This window comes from Procambarus clarkii, chromosome 39 (genome assembly GCF_040958095.1).
Source record: "Procambarus clarkii isolate CNS0578487 chromosome 39, FALCON_Pclarkii_2.0, whole genome shotgun sequence".
NCBI classification, from domain to species: domain Eukaryota; kingdom Metazoa; phylum Arthropoda; class Malacostraca; order Decapoda; family Cambaridae; genus Procambarus; species Procambarus clarkii.
The window spans coordinates 35,544,887-35,571,019 of NC_091188.1; the positions used below are offsets into that span (position 1 = coordinate 35,544,887).

Here is a 26,133-nt window from a genome sequence, read left to right on the forward strand (position 1 = left end):
ACATCCTCGCCAGCATCAACGATCAGAACCCGACGTTGACAGCGGCAGCTGTAAAAAACCACCTCCAATGCCGAGTGCACAGGGATCACCATACTACCTACCCAAGTGACTATAGAACACTTCACGGAACTCCGGCAGTGCTTCAAGTGCTACCAGTACTCCCACTACACCAGGAAGTGCACTGAGCGTGTGCAGAGATGCAGCGTCTGTGCCCAGAACCACCACTATACAGACTGAACATCCTCCCACCGACGCTGCCTGCTCTGTAATGGCCAACACTGCAGTCTCCTCTGGCAGGAGGAAATCCAAAAGATGACAACCCCTTCCTCCTCCACCATACCTCGACCAGCAAATCCACTGCCGTCTGAATTCCAAGTCTTACCCGGAAACACGCACGTGGGAGTCCCTTACCATTGCCTGTCCCTTGGGGATGCCACACCCAGCTTACTGCACCACCTCTGACCACACCATCACTGGTCCAGCCTCCTGCCTCCATCAAGATCACCCTTTTATTTAACCCGTTCTTGCGCTTTCGTATAGTCAATATTGACTTATTAAATACGTGCATATGTGGCACACTTATTTATTGTGAATATTTTAGTTTACCTTGAAAAGCTTCATAGAAAACACCGACCTTACCTAACCACCTTAGTATGTTAAGATAAGCATCTTATTGCTTTGTAATTACAATTATTACTTAACCTATTATAGGTATAGTTTAAGATAAGCATCTTATTGCTTCGTAATTACAATTATTACTTAACCTATTATAGGTATAGGTTAAATAATAATTGTAATTACGAAGCAATAAGATGCTTATCTTAACATACTAAGAAGGTTAGGTAAGGTCAGTGTTTTCTGTGAAGCTTTTCAAGGTAAACTAAAATATTCACAATGAATTAGTATGTCACATATGCACGTAATTAATAAGTCAATATTGACTATACGAAAGTGCGAGAACGGGTTGCTTTTATTCGTCCTTCGCCTCGCCGACAAAATAGCGGGCAACGACATTACCCGCTACATCCACGTCATCAGCAGGCTGCTCGTCATGAATGGACTTCCAACAGATGCTATACCCGATGACCTTCCAGCTTCTAAAACGGCTACCGAACCCTCCGTTCTGGGTATTTCTGAGTCAGCCCCCAGGGAGCCCTCACCATCTCACAGTGACTCCACAGTTTTCGAGCTTGTCCCACTGATAGGAACGGCAGCAACACCCAGGACAACTGACCAGAATGACGAAGCCGGCTCCGAAAACAACTGACTCGACCGACTTCAAAGACGAACCCAAGGAAGCCGACCACGATGACTACCGACACCCATGTTTCAGCAAATGTCTATGGCTCTCCTTCCCCTCATGCAGCCGCCCGAGCACCATGTCTTCTTCTAGATCCCACACTGGCACCAACAAGACTGAAATGTTCCCATGCTGTCTCCTCTGGGTATATCCATCGTAGCTGCCGGATATACTTTCCAAGGGGGACAGCCAGCATACCTCCATAATCCACAACTACCACCGAGTTTCATATCGCTTAGAATACAAGTGCAGGGAAGCAGGACTGATCCTTCACATGGTCGTCCCTCAAGAACGTCTTGACAACCTCTGCTATTATGGTACCTTAAAGGAAATTCGACCAGACTACCAACTTCGGGGAACTGGGAAAATGAAACCAAACCTTTTAACACTGACATCTCCCCCTAGACTGGCCGATTGTAGCCAGGGGCCAGATTCACGAAGCAGTTATGCTAGCACTTACGAACGTGTATATCTTTCCTCAGTCTTTGACGGCTTTGGTTACATTTATTGAACAGTTTACAAGCATGAAATCTTCCCAATCAACTGTTATTGTTATAAACAGCCTCCTAGTGCTTCGGAGCACATTAACTGTTTAATAATTGTAAACAAAACCGCCAAAGATTGAGAAAAGATGTACAGATTCGTAATGCTTGCGTAACTATTTCGTGAATCTGGCCCCACCCCTGCTGACTCCTGTGGCACTCGACTGTGAGCAACGTGTGTACCTTCAATTCACCGGTCAGACCAGCTTCATGGTATTGGCTTGGATTGACACTTCCACAGACCCCATCCCCAAATCTCCAGTATCAGCAATTGGTACAGATAATGGCTAAAAGAGCCTCCGCTTATGGGCTCACCATAGCCCGTGCTACTAGGAACTTTTGTTCTAAGTAGCTGAATGTAAAAATAACAACCATTTGGTCTAACGGGCTATTCATGCCCGTGCCACTTCTTGGGTGGCTTAACCTTCATCAATCAATCCATTTGGTCACCATAGGTTCTACCGACCATGAGTCTTCAACTACACATCTGACTATTTTCCACTATCCAACATTTAAGCAAGTGACGCTTTGTTATTTAGAGCAGTGCAGCTAGATCAGTAAATCATCGACAGTTCGAGTGCATCACTTTACTACTTGAAAAATGTGGAGATTATACTGCATTTCTGTAGTGATGGCGACTGCAGTTATGAAGGCTTACATCTATGGAAAATATGAGTCTCGGGATCCCGAAGAAAGTGTCAACTGGAATTCGTTTATGCCCATAGAAACCTAGGAAAGAGCACAAACTAAATCCCAGTTTGCATTACAACTTCAAAATCTATTTCTGGAACATTTGAAAGCGAAGAAAATTTCTGCCCGCGCTGTCCAACTTGCTAGATGTACCACCAGAGGTCGTGAAGGAAGCCGACCCCATCCAGATGCTCAACATGCTTAAAGCAAAACGATCGTCAAACAAATTAACTCATGACATTACTTGACATACCATCATAGAGGAAGGCGACTCTCCTGATGCTCATCTTCGTCGTGGCAAAATATTTGACAGCCAGACACAAGCGTTCAATCAGTGACATCACACTTGATATCCCAGACTTCTTAAGTGATGGAGAATTGGGATATATATTGAAGTTCAAGGAGGTTGTGCCCCGGACAAACTCAAACACTAACAAATAATGTTTGTCAGTTTTATGACAATAACGAACACCTTACATGTGAAATGTCGATGCAGTTGGTGTCACATCTAGACGCTATGGGCGTTCGAGGCCGTTCGCTCAGATCGCTGCAGATAATTACTTTAATTCATGTCTAAATATATTAAAAACCCTAAAAAAGTTAAAATCTCAGATATTCCAAGTTGTAATTTTAGTGTTTAATAAACAATGAAATATAAACTATTTATATAATATAATTATGAAATAAAACAATCGATGACCATTCTCAATCGACTTGAGAATGGTCCAGGACGGACAGAAACGTCGTCGTCCCTTCACCTTCTAGTGTGTGGTCTGGTCAACAAATAAAACAAGTTTTAACAACGTATGACTCGTATACCAAATTTAGCATGTAATTCCATATCATGCAGAGAACCCATGTGTTCTCGCCTCTTAAACCATTTTATAACAAATGTGTTTTGGGTAAATAATGTATGAAGTCACTTCCTAAACTTAAGCTTTCCCTATGGCTGGGTGTCTTATTTGATATTTACAATGAGGACGACATAACGAAAGACACACAAGCTGAAGCAGTCTTTGATCAACACATCGAGTCTTGGCAGTTTGCTTATAATGAACTTAATAATAAGCAAGAAACACTAACACACACTTGAAACACTTCAGCAGTCACATGCCTGTTATATCAGCACGTCCTCTAGAGTTGCCACGACGGACAATTAAATTGCTGTTTGGAAATTTGACGTTAAAATGGGATACATTATTCGAGAGAACACGTTGATTGCTAACCAACATTGCCCTGAATTTTAACTCTAATCTACAACCTAATTCACAAACCATAATTTATTATTTTTTCTAGGTCGAAAATGATCTAATTTGGTTTCATTATTTCGTGATTATTATTATTAACTTCTTCCATTATTCTTCTATCTAGCATCAGAACAGGATAGAGTAGCCTAAATTACTCTATCCCTGTGAGATGTACTTTGTCTCAAACATACTCTAACTTGCACACATTAATCATGCCACCCCTAACTTTCTGCCTTTGTAAATAGTGTAAGTTAGGCTTTAACAATCTTTCTTCATAGAAGGTTCTAAATTCTTGGTGTTATTATCATTCTATGTGTTACCACCCTTGAGACTAAATAAGGTTCTTCTCCCCGCAGTGTTAAGAAATAATATTAAATCAGCCTTGCCAATATATGTCTAGGGGTTATAGATACATCACTGCATAAAATGGAGAACAATATATTTATGCTAAGGGGGACAAATATAACAATTAAATGATATAAATAATAGCCAGAAATATTCTTCAGCATGCAATATCATACAATAAAACTAATCATTGAGACATTTGCACTATCACCAGCACATGGATTAATCAATGTAATCTACACAATCATCTAACCAGAAATTTAACATTTATATGGGCTAAAAGAACAGTGACCAATGACTTAACAACATGTCTCCTCTCGATCCTAGCCGCCACGCTTCTGCCCCATGCTTTGGTCCGCCGGCCAAGCGCCTACCAAAATATCAACTAAACATCCACATAAACATTGTGGAAATTCTACTAACAAAATGTAGTACTAATATTCAAAACATTATTAATCTTAAGAGTAGTAAACAATGGTACAACACTCAATATAATATAATGACAACTAATAATGGGAATTAATCAAGGTTAAACTATAAACACTCGCTTGACAACAATGTTCCCACACTGGCCATTTTCAAATATGGTCAACCGACCACACGGAGAAACCACATCAGAAATCTAACCCAAAAGCCTCATACAATATAATACAACTCAGGCACACTACAGCATGCTATAATATATGACATACAAAAATCTCATATCATACAACTGGATGCTATATTAATTATAGAAAAAGACAAAGTAATATAAGAATCAAGTAAGTAAGTAATTATCAAAAGAAGGCACCAAACCGGGAAGGCTATGTAGCACCATCAAATACGCAAAATAATCAGAGGGCGCTAAATATCCCCAAGGATGCCAATACGAGAACAAAAACGCATAAGGCGAACGATATCAAAAGTATCCGAGTCACCAAGAATTTTATCTAGGGACAGGTGGCCGCGAGGGGCGGTCGGAAAGCAAGACACACGTGTGGGAACCGACCTGTGAGATTTATATTTATTTAATTTATATGAATTTATATAGAATTTATATTTACGTTAATTTATATACTTCGATAGCAATTTGTATGATGATAAGTGGACTGAATTTCTGCAATAATCTCTTAATCTCACAAATCGATCCTCTACACATTAGGGGGGTTTATTAAATTTATATATATGCAGCCAATCAAACTACAGTAATAGACTACATACATTATTAAACATTGAAGAGGTTCCTTATCTTATTTGTACAGCAGGCCTTAGTCCACCAGGTATAACCAGGATGTAGACACCACATTTTCCCTCTTTGAGGTAGCTTCCATCACCCTGGTAACTGATGCACAAAGCATGCTTCCTCGTCTTGACCTGTCAAAAGGGCGCTAGCTGTGAAGCCAGAATCCTAGTATATGACAGGTTATATCAGAGAAAACACTGTACAAGGAACCTTAAAGACCTGGCTTAATTACCTTTAGTTTGAGGCGATCTCGTGCTCTAACCGGATTACCCTATATCCACTGGCATTAATGGCCATAAATGAAAGATAAATGGGTTTCGGCAGAACACTTAACTTGAATTTGTTGACAGCTTGTTGATAACGGTACACCTTTGGTTTCCATAACACTTCGTCCAAGTAAAATTAACAGGAGCCGAATTTGCTCCCGTGAGCCTCTGGTCTTAGTATAAACAATGGCTGCCCCTCCTTCCTCACTGACGCCTGGCTTACATTGTCCAGATGACAAAGTGATAGAAGGGTCACATTTACTCTACTTTAATATTGATAATTAAGTTAATTTATATGAGATGTTTTTATGATGGTAAAGTCCAAAGACTAATGTATTTAAGAATAATTCCCACCATAATAGGTGGTGAATTATAATAGTATGTGGTAATGATATTCCGTTTTCTATAGATGGTAATTCCACTACAAGTTACGTTTTCTATGGGTAACTTGTTTATACAATACAGCAATATTATGTCTGTGATTATTAAATGGTGTCGGATTTTCCGACAACACGCTCGTCCTGGAAGTCAGGACATTCAATAAGGACATGCACGACCGTAAGAGGGACAATGCAACTAGGACAATAAGGAGCAGGGTGGCGCTCCATCAAGTGACCATGGGTTAAGCGAGTATGGCCAATACGCAACCTCGCCAGAGCTGTTTCCCACCGCCGGTTACGGTGGAAGGAGGAAGGCCACGAGGAAACACAACATTTAAGAGTACGTAGCTTGTTACCAGTAACAGACAACCAAGAAGCCTGCCAAAGGGTAAGGACTGAGGAATGGATAACCGGGTAAGTCGGAATACGGAATGCCTTTACGAGAGATGGGACAAGAGCGGACAGCTTCCTTGGCGGCAGCATCCGCACGCTCATTTAAAGACACACCAATATGGCTGGGAACCCAACAAAACTCAACAGACTTAAATTTACTGTGAACGAGAAACTGCCAATGCTGGATCTCGACAACTACTGGATGAACCGGATTAAAGGACCCGAAAGCCATGAGGGCACTACGAGAGTCAACAACAACTACAAAGGAAGACTGACAACGAGAAAGCAGGAGACGAAGAGCATAGAGAATAGCATAAAGTTCCGCTGTAAAGATGCTAGTCTCCGGAGGCAAGCGACACATATAAGTGCGATCAGGAAAAACAACAGTAGCCAACACCGTCCGCTGACTTAGACCCATCGGTGAAGACAGAAACGGAGTGGGAGTGAGAAGAAAAGTGCTCGAGGAAAAGGCGTTTTAGAACCGTAGGAGGGGTAAAAGCTTTAGTGATACGGGTCAAGGATGTACAAAACTGCGGAAGAGGGACCCTCCACGGTGGCAAAGAAGGAACAACACGAGGAGAAACATCAGAAATACGAACGGAAAGAGAATCCTGTAGGCGAGATAACCGGACAGAAAGAGGGAGGTGGTGAAGAGAAACAGGAACCGCAGGAGGGGTAAAAGTTAAAGCACGACAGAGGCGAGAGGAAGGATGTTGCAAGGACCGCGCAAGATAGCGAAGACAGTAGCGATCACGGCGGTCCTGGAGAGACAGGAAACCAGTGTCAACATACAAGCTAAGGATGGGAGTCGAACGAATGGCACCAGAACTGAGGAACCGAAGGAGGGTAAGGGCCTTAGAGCACTCAACACGGAGGTAAGAGATATGGGGAGACCAAGACAAACGAGTGTCAAGGAATAACCCCAAAAGCTTCGCGGAATCTTTGTATTCAAGGGGATGACCATAAAGTGACAAAGAGGGACGAAGAACAACCCGTTTCCGCGTAAAAGTCATGGCACAAGTCTTAGAAGGACAGAGGACTGTCCCAAGGAGCATCACACTCCGGCAGCCGCCCACTAAGCCCCCCACACGGCAACAACGAGCTGAGCGGGGAGGGGGAAATAGATCTATAACTGCCATTGTCTTTCGGTTTAGAAGCCGATATGAAGCTGCTTCTGCAAACAGAACATCAAGTTACTCAGCCTCCTGCGTTAAATACATGCATGTTGTCGAGAAGGTCGACCTAACGTTTTTTTAATCTGTCCCTATATCTCTCCAAAACTACAATGTTCATTTAGAGTGACACCACTCAAACCATCTTGCCTGCGTTTACTCTTTAGAAACTCTTCTAGCTTCAGATATCATTGCTCGTAGCAGAGTTCTTCCTTCTGGTGTGCGGTTTCTCTAGTGTGACGGTGTTCCCCCCCCTTATAATTCTCCCACGCCTGCAGTAAGAGTCATGTCCACTTTACCCAAGCGTTCTCTACGTCGCAGGCACCAATTTGATATATGTGGGAGAGTGGAGTGTTCTCGGAGAGCCGAGGAATTTGTGAAACAATAATATTTTGGCCTGTGGTTTAGGCTCTATAGGAAGCCAAGATGGCGCTGGCTCTGTTTCCCCGCCAAAACGGTGTGACGTCAGTGACACCGGATTGGTCACCGACAGCAATGGGGCACCGGGAGCCAATGAAAACCCCCCGTGGCAAATGTGACGTCACGAAGGAAGGGGGTCCGGGCAGCGCGCTGTGTTGGCGCCATCAGTCACACACGACACGTCAAGGAGGTTGGACGTGCGACGATTGGTCCTGTCAGTTTGACAGTTGTTTCCCGCTCCCGTGGATTTACGCGTCACCTGAAGTCTGCCAGTACTCTGTGAGGTCTTCCCTAGTTCATGTGTTGAACCAGAGAGGGAATCGACGGTTATTGAGCAACAAGTGCTCCAGGACAGGTACTGCGCAAGAAGAAGTGAAGTCTGTGCAGTGACGTAGGCGACGTCTGAGGCAGTTCACCCATTCGTGACGGCGTAGTGGCTGACCAGAGCCACTGGGTAGCAGAGGAAGAAGACTTTTGGGAATCCGGACGACTGCAGCCGAGACGTAAGCGGCAGCCGTTGCTGGGAGAAGTCGATGGCCAGGAGACCGACTCCAACCCTACAAGAAGTCGAGGAGGAGCACGGACCTGCTGGGAAGAAGGCACGGAGACGACGTGCTAACGGTGGGACAGCGAGTGGTTCCTGGAGGACGACAACAACGTGTGTGTGGGGGCGTTCCCGACACCAGGAGCTACAACTCAACTCTCATCGGAGGATAGGTGGAAGTAGGTGTTTCTAGTTTCCCTCCCCATTCCCCTTTAGTCAGCTATATTATTCGCCTATATTATCTAGCCTGAGGATTTTGTATGTCGTGAGCAAGTCTCACCCATGTCACAGTAAGGCACCAGTGTGCAGAATAGTACTATCAAGAGTACTTATAATATTCATGTTTATTATTGGTGTGTACATGCACCCGGAACAAGTGATAAATTTACTGTGTTTTGTATATCTTGCATGAGACATTAATGTGAACATATAGTGAGAAATTATATATAATATTATGCCAGTATTTGGAAGTTAGGCTATGTGTCCAGTAACTATTTATTTACCATTTATTGATGCCTGATTTATCTATATTATATATGTCTATGTTCGTGCGTTGAATAACCATTTGTGAGTGCAGTGATTTATTGTGTTGTCGCCCACGAAAGGAAGTACTGAGAATTCCAGTGTTAAACACTCCATAAGTTACCATTGAAATAAAGGGCAGTGTGTGAAACCATTATAGTGAATTATTATCGCATTTATTATAGAAACGATTGAGCCCAAGTACAGTGTAGCGAAGTAATACGTGCTATTGTTGCCAATATTGAGTGTGCGAACTTCTAGTGATCTTTGGGAACTTAAAGAAACAGCGCGCGTGCCGCTAGAGAAACAGGCAATAAAAACTTTCGCGCGGAAGAGGGGCGCTCAGCTGATCGTGACATTGACGAGAGGGGGAGTGTTGCCACCGTAGTGAGCGAATAATATTCGTGGGAACGACCGACTCCCGCCAGGATCAGCTGATTTATTTATTGATATGACCTTGTGACATCTTTCATGAATTTTAAGTAAAATACAAAATACTTGTGTTTATATCATCCCCTCCATTTATCTTGTGGCTATATTATACTGGAAAGCAAAGAGTGATAAAAGTAAGTACCTGCCTGATTCCTGATCTATTGAGTGTGACCTTGCCAAGGCTACCACTAATTCAACCAGTCCACTGACGTGTTACTGGACACCGAAAACACCAGTTGGCGACCTTGTGGTTAATAGTAAAGCCCTATTGTTGGGGTGGGCACACAACAGTTAAGTGAACAAGAAGTGTGTTCCCACTCCTCAATCAGAGGTCGGTTGGGATTGACTGGGATACTCTCCTGGCGTGCAGTGGCGCCGAGAGGATTAGAGTGAAGACCCGCAGGGCTATGGTGAGTGACCTTGAGCATAACTGTTGCTCACCGAGGAACAACAGGTAAAGGTGAAACCCCAACACTAGAGATGTTTTCTGAGAATGTTGACTGGTTTTGTTCTTTAACTTCTTTACTGTTGAATAAATAGTTCTTACGTTTTGTGTTTCCTGGGATGATGACCGGAATAGCTGTTTCAGCAGCTGTAATGGCTTCCTGGAGATTGGTTACCTATATTCGAATCCTTGGGTGGCTAGTATGTAGCATGTCATTTTTCAAGCTCCTCATGGTATATATTCCAGTTGGCCTTTATTAGATTCCACCTCGGTTGTGCCAGTGGTGATAAAGATCTTTCTATGTTTAGTGATGTGATGGTAGCATTGTGGTCACTGGTGATCACCGGGTCGACTTCACATTTCGCCTGATGCTTGAGTGCAGAGTAGATTAGCTTAAGAGAACCTCCTTGAATGTGTGGGGTGTTTCCCCAGGGTTGCGAAGTGTAATCTCAGGGACTTTTCGCAGAACTTTAGCTAAATGGCTCCTATCTGCATTGGCAAGCCCAGTTACACCTGATTATGAGCATTATAATCCCAGGTAATAGTTATATCATACATCTCCATGACAAGCACTTCCTCTGCTAGTTTACATCTAGGGGCTTATAGACGTTATATACGAGAAGCTCAATATTAGCCGTATTCACTATTACTTCTAATACCTTTACTCATCCCCACACGAAACCGGATCTATTTTCTTGCTTTGTATGGTTCTAATTACCGAAGATCATTAACCCTTCGTCTACCCTGTTCATGAAGTATAATGTACTGGCGATATTCGGCTAATCTGAAGGATTTTGTGGCTGGGTAGACCGTTTCTTGCAAAACGATTACATCAGCTTTTGTAGCGATTGCAGCTTCCAGAGGAGTGCGGTGTTTTATTTCCAAGACAGTTTGTTCCAATGCAGAATTCGTAATGAAGACAACTTTCTGTTGGTGTTGACTTTCCTAGTAGAACTCCTCTTCGGAATTGTCACCATATTCTCCACTTCGCTAGCAGTGTCGCTGCAAATCGAACTGAATTGATTGTTTGTGTCTGTCTCTTGTATTGCAAGATATCGTTGTTCTTGATTCGCCACTGCTTCCTGCCATTGCTTTTGTGGATCGTGATGGTTTGATGCAGACGAGGAGTCACAATAACGTAGCTGAAACATGACCAAACCACACTATTAAGTGAAGGGACGACGACGTTTCGGTCCGTCCTGGACCATTCTCAAGTCGATTGTGATGCTTGATGTGATGTGACTACCGGACTCTTATTGGTAGTTTATGTCCATGTGTTTGTCCTCTTGTGCATTTGTCTTGTTCTGTTTCTTTTCTAATTGTAGGGTACTGCACGATCTCCATTATTGCACAGCGATTGCTTGATCTTTTTGTTGAGAGGCATTATGCGTCATTTGTAAGTAATTGGTAATGGTCTTTGCCATTATGGTCTATGGTTTTTCAGCTGGACCTCCGTAAAACCGTAAATCTGTTTTATAGACTCCTAAAGTGATTGTGTTTTGATTCCATGTATTTCTGCAGTGGTTTTGTGCATTTTCTGATTAGGAGTTTCTCGATATGTGTGATTGAGTTCTATGAGCATTTTCATCTGTTGTGGCTGTTCACGTGTGTTCCAGACGTTAATGTTGGTGTATGTACTGCTGGTCTGATTATCCTGACCTAAGCTGCCTGCACCTTTCCGTGTGGTTGTTCTGCAAACATATTTCCTCCTCAACTTGGACATTTGGCTGGTGTGGTCTGGTTTACCTTGTGCTTAGCTATACAGTCTTTGGTTGGATGCCTCAAGCTGTACACTCCGCATCTCTCCTGCCCGGTGCAGCATGTTTGATGGTAACTTTGACACCTTAAGCAGCGCAGGGGCTCTGGGACGTATGGTCTGTCAATATATTCCCTTATTTCCACGATTGAATATTTATGGCGCATGTCGCATAACAGACACCCGAACCTGACATGTCACCGCTTTGTATTTAGGATTTGCCTGTGTTCTAGTATTGGATCCAGTGGAAAGTCGACTGAATATTCCAACAGCAGGACTTATATGCATCTTTCTGAAGGGTCCAGCTTTTAGACGCATTCAGGCTTTCCCTTGCCGGAATGTTACCGTTTCTAGGTAATTTACAATCTTTTGGTCTGGTTGTGTAATTATAATTTCTCCTTTCACGTTTAGAGTGACGGAATGTTTGATCTCTGGTTGGAGTATTTCCACTGCCGTTACTACGCCATATGCTGTAGGAAAGTTGTCTGTGTGTATTATGGTGTTACGATATCGACAACATCGTCGGAGCATGGCGTGGAGATTTCAGCACCATCTATGAGTCTGCACACGAACTCCCGTGCTATTGGACGCAATATGGACAACGCCATCTGGTGGTGGTAACCTGGTATCAAATGGCTCTGGTTTCCTGCCTTAATCGGAACATGAGGTCGACGTGGATGACCTCTGCCCTGGAAGCACAAACCTAAACTGTCTCCATTTTCTGCTTGTTACAATTTGTAATAAAGTTGTTACATCTTGGCTTAACGTGTTTATAACGTATTAGGAAGTTGTTACAACTTGCTAAATTGGTTGTTATAACTGGTTAGGATGTGTTAAAACTTGTTCGAACGTTGTACCAACGTCGTAGTTTCGGTGTGTTTGGCAGGTGGTGAGTGGCATACCAAGATCAGTGTCACCTAGTTTGTGCTGAGCATAATGTCAACTCCCTGGGTGAGTGAGAATTACCTCATGGTTTCCCCAGTGTACCGTCCATCTAATTGATGACGTTTTATGTCTACAGAAGTGACATGTGGACGCAGTTGTACTGAGGAAGCCAGTTTACCTTGGGCAGTCCACGTACTCTCAGCTTAGTCCTGGAAGAGGACTAAGTAAGCCGCCGTCGATCTGCACAGTGTTGGCTGCTAAATTACGCAGTGTTGGTAGAGATCGGCATACCCGGGATTGGCTTAGGAGAGTAATGGACGACAGTGAGGTGCCTATCGTGAAATGCTGTTAGCAGGTTGCTAGAGGTTTCTGCCAGGGTGTTAGCTCCCCTTGTGTATGGTTGTTTGTGACCCGATCAGCATGTTGCTCAAGTCCTCTGCCAGCGAGTACCTGGAGGGCAAAAGTGCAGTGTAGGCACCTCGTGATACTGGGTCGGTGGATTGGTGTACGTACAAGGTGAATTTGCCAGTGTTTATCAGTACACGTGCACAAGGTACTGGACGGTGGAAACACGAGTTGGTGAACACTGCCAACACAGTAGTGTCCTGCGTGAAAGTGACTTGTACATTAGTGTATTTATAATCTATTTAATCTAATATATTTTTAATGGTGAAAGTGTAAATATGTTTATGAAGGGAATAGTGTATTGTTTATTCCCCTCCCTTATTCTTTAATGCACTATACAGCCAGTTCTTGAAAGCATACTACCGACTTTGGGTCCGGTACTATAAAAGCGGTTAATCCATCAAGAACCCGGTTACTGGTCCTAAGTGGGCATAACATGGGTTTTGAAATTTTTAAATTCTAAGTCTGCAATTTGGAAAGATGTGAAGAGTCTGACCGGCTGGTGTGTAACTGGTGCTGTTCTCTCCGGGTATATTATGTCTGGATTCTTGCTGAGAGAAGTACTTTGTGTAGCCTCGATAGCAGTTCTCTTCTCTACTTTCTGTACGTCGGTGTATTGTCCCTCCTCGTTGTCTGAAAACTGCTTCCATTTCCTCTATCTGTTTGACTTTTTTGACGTCTCCCAGTAGTAAAAGCCGATTCACATTCCTAGGTCTGGATAAATTTATTTTCTTTCAACTGAGGTCGAAAAATAATTTTCCCAGATAGAATCTGGGATACCTAACACCTAGTTGAGCAGTTTGGTCTACCTTTCACTGTCAAGCTCTGTACACCTTTAAAGGTGTGCCATGGTGGTACTGCTCACAAGGTATCGACCAGCTCAGTGATACAGCCCTCACACACCATAATAGATCATTGGGAGCCGGGCGACCAGACCACTGTGGTAACAGTGTGCGCAAAACTAGCCAGGTGTACAGCAATCTTCAAGGTTATTTATACAATTGCAGAAGAAACCTGCAACGTTACTTCCAAACAACTGCGCGACACTTTTCTGGCGGTCGGACACGAATACAGTTAGCGTGTTACATCAACAGCTCTGAGTCTGGGTATTGATGAGTTGTTCCTCACAAAACAGCGAGGATTTGAGCTGATGGTTGCTCATAATCTGAAGTTTTTCAGAGAACAAACCCGTGTGCGGCCTGCTGTACCAGTGACGCCGGCGGCGAGTCTCATGGCTGGTGATCGGCTCATCCTAGTAATGTAGGTCATATTAATGTAGGTAATATTTTGATATATTAATATACTGTATATATTTAGGCATTGGTTAGGTTAGGTTAGGTTAGGTTAGGTCAGGTGTTTAGGTTCTGATGGCAATTATTTGTATTTGTAATAAGTGGGTGAAGCACTTTTCAACTTTGTGGTTCGAACAAATGTCAACAGTGAATCGCTGATCGAGAAATGTTTGATCATCAGTTGTGGCAGCCTGTCCAATAAAAAGGCTAAAGTACATTCCATGCATCCGCCAAACCTCATTTATTAATGAAAACGGTTTACACTAAACTGGTGACGTTCGAACACCTTCGGAACAAGTGTTTCGCTGACGACTTTTGTTCAAACCACAACGCTGTAAATGCTTCACCCACGTACTACAAATACTTGCCAACAGAACCTAAACACCTAACCTAAACAATGCATAAATATCCACAGTATGCTAATATATATTATTAATTTTTATTTGACAAGTTCTGTTTTAAATTAACAGAATTATAAAATAGACAAATGCGTCTTGGGGGGTCGACCACAGGATGGAATGGACTAGGTCTGAGGACGGGTTGGTTGTGGGACATGTGATATAAAACGTTTCATTTATAAACATGTGGGTTTGGCAGGTGCATGGTATGGACTTTATCCTTTGTTTATGAGGTCGACCTGTTACACACTACTCAATAAATCGTGCTCTAACATTTCTCTAAAAGTGCTTCGCTGACGACCTCTGCACGAATCCCAAAGCTATAACTTTCACCCCATGTAGTTCTAATACAAATAATGGCCAACAGGACCTTAACATCTAATCTAACCTACCCCCTAAATTTACATTGAAATTGAAATTATAATATTAACTTTGATGAAGATAATACAATTTTTAATACACAATGATGAAACTGATGAATGCACTGGATTGGAAGGGGTGGGGGGGGGGGAGGACGACTACCACTAACTAGCCAGGCCTGAGGACGTGATGCTGGAAACGAGCATTTGCCCTTTTGTGGAAGAGGACTGGCTGCTTTCCTACAGTTTAATATACAGTTAACTGCAGTTCAAGCCGTCCATGAATGGGCAAGTTCAAGCAGACCTGAAATTTACCATCAAGACCCGCATGGAGGAGCTTCCCTTCCTAGGTACTTAAGTGTGTATATATATAGACGGAGAAAGACGCCTAATAAAGGTTTATTACAAAGACTCAGACCTTCACTTTTATTAACATCCTGCCACCCGGTTTCTTTCAAGAGTCCTCTTTCATTCTCCCTGGGATTCATAGTCAAAGATCAACAAGTGATCAGAATAATCTGGGACATCTTTAAAGCTAGAGGCTGTCCAGAATCTACCATACAAGAAGCTGCCATGAAACTAGCCCCTCTCCAGTGACAAATTCTTGCACAGGAACAAACACATCCAGACTATAGAGGATGGTTCTATCCTAGTTATATAATTCCGACAGCTCCAGGAAGCATCCGAAAGGAAGTTAACAAGCTCTACTCATGGTTAGTTTAGTTCACTTATTATGCATCCCATACCCATCATGTGGGCGGTAGTGGAAAGGGTTACAGAGGCACATAATGGGCTCAGGGACTGAACCCCACATCTTTGCTAAACAAGTTACAATCTTGAGCTAGTTATAAAATTCAAAAGATCGTCACATCACTGGGTTCGAGATCGACCATAAGTTCAATTACTAAATTAAGAAACTGATATGAAGAGAGCTAGTGTCAATATGTTTGTCCTGCACACCGCCTCCCATCCAGTGGGCAGCGGTGGATAGGTTACAATCACTAAGTTACTACCTACAGTTAGCAAACTAGGGATATTTGGCCAAGATTTCTGGTAGCAGATTATTTTAAATGAAGTATTTACACATCTCTGGAACATGTTTATATAATTCTCTGAATTCGCGTATCTTTTTGCCCTCCATCACAGTGACGGAGGGTGTGCGAATAATTTTGTTAACAGTTTATATTTGGTCAGGTCTACATCAGCAGAAAATTTGAATTCCCAATGATACTTGTAACCGAGTGTAAGCCGAGCAGTTGCAACATCTTGAAGTCTCCAGATTGTATTGGATGATCCATAGATGTGTGCCTCCTCTTGCATGATAATATAATGATAGATGGAATTACTGGTGTCGATTTCACTGTGCCTCAGCGCTACAAGATTTTGTTGAAGTTCTTTGTGTACTTTTGCTCTCTGACTGCTTATTGGCAATCCAAGGTTATATTCAGTTTCTCCTTTAAAGACATTCTTTGGCTAACTCATCATGTCTATCATGCATTCGGAGGCCAACATGAGATGGAGTCCACATGAAATGAACTCTTACCATCATTAATAATTTTGTTGTATTTGTGTCTAGCTTCAGACACGATCATGTTACATCTATGTCTTAAGAGTTGAGAGCAATTAAGGATGATAGAGTCACAATGTATCAAGTTTGAAGACTTACACACTTCAGTGGGAGAATCGAGGCAAATACTTCTGTCAGAAGGGTAGAGCTCCAGTTATTTATACGGACTCGCAATTCAAAATATAAGCCATCGCACAGTCAGGACAACTGAACTTCCAGCTGTTCACGCGGGGCGGTGTTGGGAACCATCAGTGCATTTGATTTGAGAGAGAGAATCCTCTCTAGACAGAGCATCAATATGGATAAAGGCGTTGAGCTTTACCTCAAGACGAAGCTCGGGCTGATCTTTAATTTGTTTCTTGGGTGGAAAGGGAGATATTAAAATGGGAAATGGTGTAATCTCCCACGATGCAGTTAAGTGCCGTTGTTGTCTCTTGGTACAAATTATAAATAATATATTCAGAGTTCAGTTCGTTTTAGTTATCCATTTGGAACAATGTTGACCTTCAAATACAATAATCAAGGAGGGGCTCCTGTGCAAGGGTTAAGATGAGTTACCTTAAGCATTTTTATACCACTGAGTTAATTTCAGTAACACGATCAACAACGCTCGGAATATTAAGTTACTTTCTTATGTTAAGTATCATTGTGATACGATGGCACCCAAGGATTATCCTCAAGGCCTCGTTCTGCAATTTTTCAAGCCCTCCAAGCTCTTTCAGGCATCAAAGCAAGCAGAGGTGCAGCATAATCCACTAAAGATCTGATGTCTGCAAGGTACATCATTTTGACAATTCTGACATTGGCATCATAGCCTGAGTGATAATCTACAATAGCCTTGAGATCTCTGAGCCTCTCTTTATACTGACGACAAAGTCTGAATATAACAGGTCCATACAGTGGCACCTCAAGGCCAAGTTATTTGAATCTGTTTACATAGTCAAGCTGGGATCTATCAGACAGTTACATCTTGCGAACAGCAGCTCCTTGCCCGGGTCCCAACCACTTGAACTGGACGGTAGAGCGACGGTCTCGCTTCATGCAGGTCGATGTTCAATTCCCGGCCTTCCAAGTGGTTTGGAATCATTCGTTCCCCCCCCCCCCGTCCCGTCCCAAATCCTTATCCTGACCCCTTTTAAGTGCTATATAGTCATTATGGCTTGGCGCTTTCCCCCTGATAATTCCCTTCCCTTCCTCCTTGCCTGGCTGGGAGCCGATTTAGTATGTTTTATCTGCCGAGATGACTAAACCTAGGTCCTGACACGAGTTTAATACAGTTAAGAGTGTTCTGCGTGCTGGCATACCCAGTGGTGTGTATCTTATCAGCAACAGTTTTTTTTTTGGGGGGGGGGCATGGAAATTCCTGCACGGGCCCCCTGTCTGGCACACTAAATGTTGCTTGTTTCTATTTTACTTAGGCGGAGTGTGAGTATTTATGACTCGTGTGGTCGCTTCAGTAAGGTTTTGTCCTCATGTGTTTAACAACTTCTGCTCTGTTGAATCGAAATTGAAATCTTATCGAGTTTATAACTGTGCACAGTGTTAGATAATGCAGCATAGCTAATCATGTGCACGTTGTGTTTGTTTGGAACAGTTTAACAGCGTGTTTATTAAGGTACTAAATCATTTAGGACTGAGGACACCTCCCTGTGGGGTACCTAGTTCGAAGTCTCTTGTTACATAACTATGCCCCTGGAAAAACACACGACTTCCTGTTGGATAAGTAACCCCTAATCCAACAAAGAAGCCGACCACCCATAGTCATTCTCGCAAGCTCACTCAAGATAACATGTCGGTTTGCAATATCAAAGGCAGACTCGAGATCTAGGAAGGTGGTACATGATTTCAGTGTGAAGAGTAAGAAAGGTGGCAATGCAATGATGCACACTCCTTCCATGCATCATTGCATCACCACCATGATATATAGCTCCTTCAGATACATAGCTATATATCTGGGGGGGGGGATAACATTGTTCTTATTCTATGGAGGACACTGTTTAGAACCACACTCTCGAATGTTTTGTAAATGCAGCTAGTAAGGAAAATTGGGCGGAACGTATTATCTTGATTTAACTTGGTAATTGGAATGATTATACTGTTGGTCAGAGATAGGAAGTTCCCCAGTTACATAGCTCATATTATATATCTCAAGATGGGGAATATTTCCTGGTACTAGAGGAAGCAAACAAAATGCCATAAGTGGTGCCATCCTCATCGGGTGATGTGGCTTTACCTTTGTTTAGGACGAACAAAAAAACTCTAAATAGCACGTTGCATTCATCTTCCTTGTGGTTCATGAAGTCAACGAGCCTTTCTAGATCTCCGTAACCAACATTTAATCTGATTATGATCTGGGTGAAGATTATTGAAGCTAGAGGTGGTTGCCCAAGCATCGACAACCTCGTTTGCTCTGTGTAGAGGGTGAGGGTGTGACACTTGAACGATCTTATTGCCTTTGAATATTCTTCCATGCCTGGCTGAGGGGGTGTGAGAATTGAGACTTCACAAGTGTCCCAGGTTTCTTGCCTGAGCTCTCATGCGCTCCTTCGCCTTGGCTCGGGCTTTCTGAAAGAGCTTGAGCATTGCTGGCGTACATGTTTCCCTATATGCAAGTCCAACTGTTTAGCAGTGCATTTCAAAGAATGCAGTTTAGGGTCATTGTAATAGACATGGTGTTTATTACTTTTCATATCGTTCCGACCACTGGTTGGTGCAGAGGGCCGACTTAAAGGGTCAGCGAATATCTGAATGTTCTGTACTAGATCGTCGTTAAGTATCTGAACTGAGGAGGGATCATAAGTGCTGTAACACTGACACATGAGCGACAGTCTTTACGTCAAACCGGAGGAACACTGAGCCGTTTGCGTTTAAAAATACCACCATGCAGGATGGTATTTCACATACAGAGTAGTCAATCTAGGATGATCTGACATATCGTTTTTCTGACATCTTGTATATTATCTGATATTATAACTTATGTTACAATAGATGTGGACCAGACCTGAGTGACGTTGAAACCAACACAGAGGTCTGGAACGCCTCCACAAATGTGTGGGTTCAAGGTCGCCCTCACTCTGCACATCTTCGTGACTATTTAGTAGCTAAAGCAGTTGATTCCCATTCCCGTTTCTGAAGCGAGAGCCGCCAATATCCCTGTGTCTAGCATTGCCGTCACCAAGAATGATTGTGGGCTCTGCTTGAGCGCAGGCCGGAAGATCAATATAATTTAACTCTCCTGCTGGAGCATATAGATTAAAAACATTGAGGATAGAGTTGCCCACAAATTCTCACTCCATAATATTGTTGCCCCTCAGTTTGCTTTTCTGTTGATGAAGACGTTGATGGGGTAGGGATTGTTTGATTTATAGAATGCAAGAGTTACTGGATCTGAGGGAGTAAGAAGCAAATGAGAGCAATTTTGAGGGCGAGGTTCTTGCAGGAACTCTGCACTCGTGGAGACTTACAATATTGGTGTGTTCTGTAATTTACATCACAAAGTAACACCTGAACTTTCTTTGACGGATGCAATGTTCCAGCAAAGGATGGATAACTTATTTGTGCATTTCAAGTAAGCATTATATAGATTTATATTATTAGTCCACTTAATATATATATATATATATATATATATATATATATATATATATATATATATATATATATATATATTATTTCACTAGATACAACTCCAGGAACATTTCTTAGCATATTACCAATGTCCCATTTGCCTTTAATTGTCTAGTACACTTTTTTTTTTAGATATATACAAGAGTTGTTACAATCTTGTACAGCCACTAGTACGCCTAGCGTTTCGGGCAAGTCCCTGGAATACGACCCCCCCCCCCCCCCTCCGCGAAGAATCGTTTTTACAACCAAGTACCCATTTTACTGTTGAGTTAAACAGAGGCTACAGTTAAGGATTTGCGCCTAGTAAATCCTTCCCGGCCAGGATACGAACCCATGACAAAGCGCTCGCGGAACGCCAGGAGAGTGTCTTACCACTACACCACGGAGACTGAGACTGTTTGCCTTTTCATCAATAGAGTTGATCCAATATCTTAGCACAGCTTTGACAGTTAACCATCGTGGAAGGACTTCTCTACACACGCGTTCTAGATCACTGTTTCACCTGATTGGCAAGGGAGCACATGTTTGGAGGTTTCAGGGGTGGAAGGAGGGTATCTTCTTGAGTTATCTTGAGATGATTTCGGGGCTTTTAAGTGTCCCCGCGGCCCGGTCCTCGACCAGGCCTCCACCCCCAGGAAGCAGCCCGTGACAGTTGACTAACACCCAGGTACCTATTTTACTGCTAGGTAACAGGAGCATAGGGTGAAAAACTCTGCCCATTGTTTCTCGTTGGCGCCCGGGATCGAACCCGGGACCACAGGATCATAAGACCAGCGTGCTGTCCGCTCGGCCCACCGGCTCCCGGGGCAGGGGAAAAGGAGGGTGGCAGTCTTTGCTTAAAAGTTCCCTCATGCCCATGAGCAGCTCTGCCATGTTGCCAATGGATTTTCTCTCATATCGGAGCTGCTCTTTAAGCCGCTCCGTCTCCTGCTGTGACTGCTGCTGGTGTTCCTGCCACAGTTCACGATGGTCAGCATCGGCTTGATTAGTGGAGCGACCCAGTGGCGAGTTGATATGGAGGCTGAAGTGGCGATCCTTCTCAGCTTGATCCTGCTACTTACCTCCCAACTTCCAGTTGACTGGGGTCCAGCTGTGGGAGGTCCCCCCAGAGTAGGCGACAGTCCCTGACCTGGGGAGTGACCACTCTACATCAGGGGCGTGCCCACTACTGGCAGAACCGAGGTGTGGCCATTCTACATTAGGGGCAGGCCCTCCAATGGCAGAAGTTACAGCACCTGGTACTTGTGGGGAAGCTGGAGTGATGGCAGGAGTTTTTGGCACTGGTTCCCCTTGTGCACTTCGTAATTACCAGGTGTGGAGTTTTGTAGCCAGCTGGAGCGAGCATTACCTCCAGATGGCTATGAACAGCGAATGGAGCTGGAGGCAGAACTTTGCAACCGTTCTTCATGGTGGTGTGGAGGAGAAGGCCTTAGGAGGCAGGTTCCTGGCACTTTACGTGCATTAGGCTGAACAGAAACCTGCAGTCTGGCCCCCTGGTATACGTGGTGGTTGGCAGATGGTAAAGAATTTGATAGCCAGCTGCTACGAACAACGTCCAGATGGCTCAGCACAGGTAGTAGAACCAGCAGCAGTACCTGGCAAGCGTCCTCCCGGGTGGGTCCGGCCGGGCAGCCCTATGGTAAACGCCAATTACATAATCCGGCAAGGCATCATACGCCAATTATATAATCTTTTCTCCCCCTAATAATGAGGAACCGTTAGCACTAACAACAAACCTGAAGCACCACGTTACCTCGTTCCGGAGACCCAGGAATGTTCACCTCTAACACTTCAGTGTCTGCCGCCTGACCACAATATTTGTCAATTTGCAGAATTGCTGCAGCGTTCAGGGGTTACCAATATTTTGTGCAAGATGCAGATGATGGCCACGTAGCTGAAAGTGCTCAGCCTCCCAAAACTGTCCGACGGTATATTCAGCTTGGTAGGTTATGCCCCGGCACTTTCCCCTCACACACTTTCCTTCTAACCCCAGCTGCAACATCACCCTCTTGGGTAATTTTTGTGTTTATAATTGATTGGACTGGTGAGATAGTAAAGACTAACAGAAGGTTGGATGGAGAGGGAAGAGCATTGATATGTACCCAAAAATGTTAGATGAACATTAACCCATGTTACACCATAACTAAATGTTCAAATTACTGGCCAGAAGAATGGTTTACCACTCTGAAGTGGTTAATGTAGAGAGTTCTTAGGCTATACCTATTAGAAGGCCACCGCTGCAAGGTATAACATGTTAAACTTAAACTAGTTCCCTTCACCTGCTGTACTTGTGGGAATATATACGCACTACATTATGACCAATTGCGATTCAACAGTTTTCCCAAGTAACTTTAATCCCTCCATACCTGCAGTGCTGTTGTACGAGACCAATTTCTTGGGTCTGGTTGACCATACCTGCAGTGCTGTTGTACGAGACGAATTTCTTGGGTCTGGTTGACCATACCTGCAGTGCCGTTGTACGAGACCAATTTCTTGGGTCTGGTTGACCATACCTGCAGTGCCGATGTACTGATGCACCCTCGTACATACCTGAAATTACACAATAAATACCTCAAAATACTAAATTGAACATATCCTCATTTAAAGACGAAGAAATAACTAGACAATCGCTTAGGTCAGACTTACTTTGATGTAAAAAACAGGCTTATACCACAGAATGGCATAACCCAACCACAGACTTGAGTCTTCTACAGCCCGTTCTCAACGGTCAGGTGGTCGTTAACCCGGCAGCCAAACATGAACGTGACATTTAACTTGTCCTCTGTCTATGCTCGTCCGTGCACTGACCCACAACAGTTCATACATTTTAACACAAGATTTATTTAAAACTGTTTTTGATACGTAAACTTTTATAATACATTATTATTTATGAGGCGAGGGAGACAGGTGGGAATGCACTCACGTGCTATAATTCCATCAACAACTATCATAGTTGATGGAAATTATTTAAATGTTAAATATTTAAATTAAACACAATTTTAATGATCATTAATATACATTTGTAGTGAACAAAATATAGTACTTTGTTACACAGGACGTTAATGTTACTTATGGCGTGTCTGGGGTTGGCTGCAGCGTGGACGACACTGACTCAGTATGGCTAGTTTCATTCACACAGGATGGGCCTGGAGTATGGGGGGGGGGGATATGTGACGCTTTCTAGACTAAAAGTCTTTGTTCCTTATTTCAAAGATTGAAATCTGATCGTTAACAAAGAAACACCTTATAACTGCCAGAATTTAACTATAATAATAATTGTATAAACTTTTTTACACCAGCATTTGGTCGAACGGTCAATTTCACTATAAAGTTGACACTCGAGCCTCTGTTGTGGAACAGTTAATCACACGTCTCGACCAATAGACAAATGTATTTTACTCTATCTTTACAAATGAATAAACCAAAACAAATTGATTTTTTTTTAATAAAGCTTTAACATCTTGTAACTCTGCCTATTTAGATAATCAGCAAATAAAGACAATTCTACCAAGAGAATACAATGTAATAAAACTACTCATCATCTAGAGTAACTTGCCTGTAAGCCTGGCGCAGGTAACCTCATGCACAGGACTGTCCAGGTGACTAATTTAGTAAAACCAATGAGACGGGCGCTGAGCAGCACCTCTCCCCACGCCGGCCCGCGCCACACTGCCCGCTGCGCCTCTTGACTAGCTTGGCCTGATGGGTCAACTACCTGTGACGTCATTTACCTCACCTGACATGAGGCCGCCTCACATATAAATAATTCACAAGTCACTTCAACAATATTAATATAGAGTTTATTTCTATTAATGTGAAGTATGAGCAAGTTTGAGTATGTATTAAAAGCACATACTTCACTACTGGACATTAAACCCACTACCACACCCACCTAGTAGCTTGGAAGCTCCATAACGCCTTCTGTAACTGTTATGTTGGGGTCTAGGCCAGGGGCCAGGTACAGCAACCGGTTACGGTGTTCAGCGTCCTGTGTGTGTATTTACTGTGTGCCTGTAGGGTCGGGCTCACTATAGACCGTGCTACATGGACATTCCCTTCCGGGTACCTAAATCTATAACAATAAACATGTAGGGTCGATCTCTTAGCTCTTGGACCCCGCCTTTCTAATAGCTGGTTGTGTAATTTACCGACTCCAGCCCTATTTTCCCTCTTTCATATCAACTACATGTGATTTTTTTTCTCTTCCTCTCACATCACCCGCAGCAGCAGTTGCATAACTCCCAGGTACCTATTTACTGCTAGATGAAAAGATACATCAGGTGAAAAAAAATCGGCCCATTTCCTCTGTTTCGACCGGGAATCAAACCCGGGCCCTTAGGACAACGACCTCAGAGTGCTATACACTGTTGCAAGGACCTGTGCTTGCGTGTATGTGTTTGTGAGGACTCGCATAGATGTACTCACCGAGATGTGCCTTCATGGTCATGCTAGGCTTTTAGTCCCACCTTCTAAACATTCTTAGATTATTACAATGTCTGTTTTATCCAGCTTTATTCATATTTACATATAAATTGTTTAATATAATTAACTTCAACGACTTCAACGTTTAGCCAGTTCCATTTATTGACAGCTCTGACACTGAAAAAGTTCCTTCTGACGTCCATGTGACTCATTTGGGTCTTTAATTTCTTTCTATGACCCCTCGTTCTGCTGTTCTTTGCTTTGAACAATATTATTTTGTCTGCCTTGTCAATTTCCCTTAGAATTTTATATATTATCATATCCCCCTTCTCTCCCCTTTCCTACAGTGTGGTTCTCTGTCTTTCCTTAGAGCATAAACCCTTCAGCTCAGGAACGAGTCTCGTTGCATATCTTTGGACGTTTCCTAGTTTCTTCTTGTCCTTTTGTAGGTAAGGGTTCCATGCTGAGGATTCATATTCAAGTGTGGGTCTCACCTTTCCTGTATATAGGGACCGGAAAGCTCCCTTGCCCAAATTTCTGAAGGATACACAAATGTTGGCCAAAATGGTTTATGCAGCTGTTATTCTGCTAATGTGGGCTTCTGGCATCACAAATGGCGTTATGTCCACTCCCAGGCCTTTCTTCTTTTCCGATAATATAATCTGTTTTCCATTTATTCTATATTGCTGTACTGGTCTTAGTGCGCCTGTTCCCTTCCTCATAACTTTGCATTTGGCTGGGTTAAACTAACAGCCATTTTTGAGAACATTTTTGAAGTATGTCCAAATTTAACTGAATGCTCACAATCTATCACTGTCCTGACTTCTCATTAGCTTTCCATTATTGGTAAATATTGATACAAGAGAACATTTCCTCTGTCCGATGATTGACATAAATTTTAAAAAGTTGGGTCCTAGAAGCGACCCTTGTTGTACTCCAATTGTAACCTCTCTCCACTCTGATATGTCTGCCCTTTTGATTCCTTCTTGAGATATATTATCTGACCCACGTTAGGACTTTTCCTGTTACACCAGCCTGCTCCTCTAATTTGAGTAGTAGTCTTTCATGCAGGATCGTATCAAATGTTTTCTGGCAGTCGAGGAATATGCATTCTGCCCATCCTTCTGTCTTGCTTGATTCCCGTCATCTTGTTATCAAATTCCAGCAAGTTTATCAAGCAGGATTTTTTCTTTACTAAAAGTGTCCTGGCGCCTCGAAACAAAACCGATTTGTTCTAAATGTTCCACAGGCCAGCTACGGATCTGTCAATCTCTAGTAACTTGTAACAGTTTAAGGAGCAAATAAAAAATAAAATACTCCCATCTATCACAAGTCACCACAGAGCTAAATCAGCGGAAGGAAGACTCACTGATGTAATAGAAACAAGACACTGTGTACTCCTCTTTCGAACCTGCCATTGTGATAGATGGGAGTATTTTATTTTTGATTTGCTCCTTAATCTGTGAAAAACTTGTTATTTTAACCTTTACAACAGGTAGAGC

General features: G+C 43.0%; 1 long non-coding RNA gene across 1 annotated transcript; it reads right to left on the minus strand.

The window, feature by feature from the left end:
• Window positions 1-19,702: 19,702 nt before the first annotated feature.
• LOC123762218 (uncharacterized) lies at window positions 19,703-23,921 on the minus strand. The gene is made up of 2 exons (XR_011230960.1): window positions 23,766-23,921; window positions 19,703-22,759 (listed from the first exon to the last, which is right to left on the minus strand). It is a non-coding gene; the product is annotated as an uncharacterized lncRNA (long non-coding RNA).
• Between the last annotated feature and the right edge of the window lie 2,212 nt (window positions 23,922-26,133).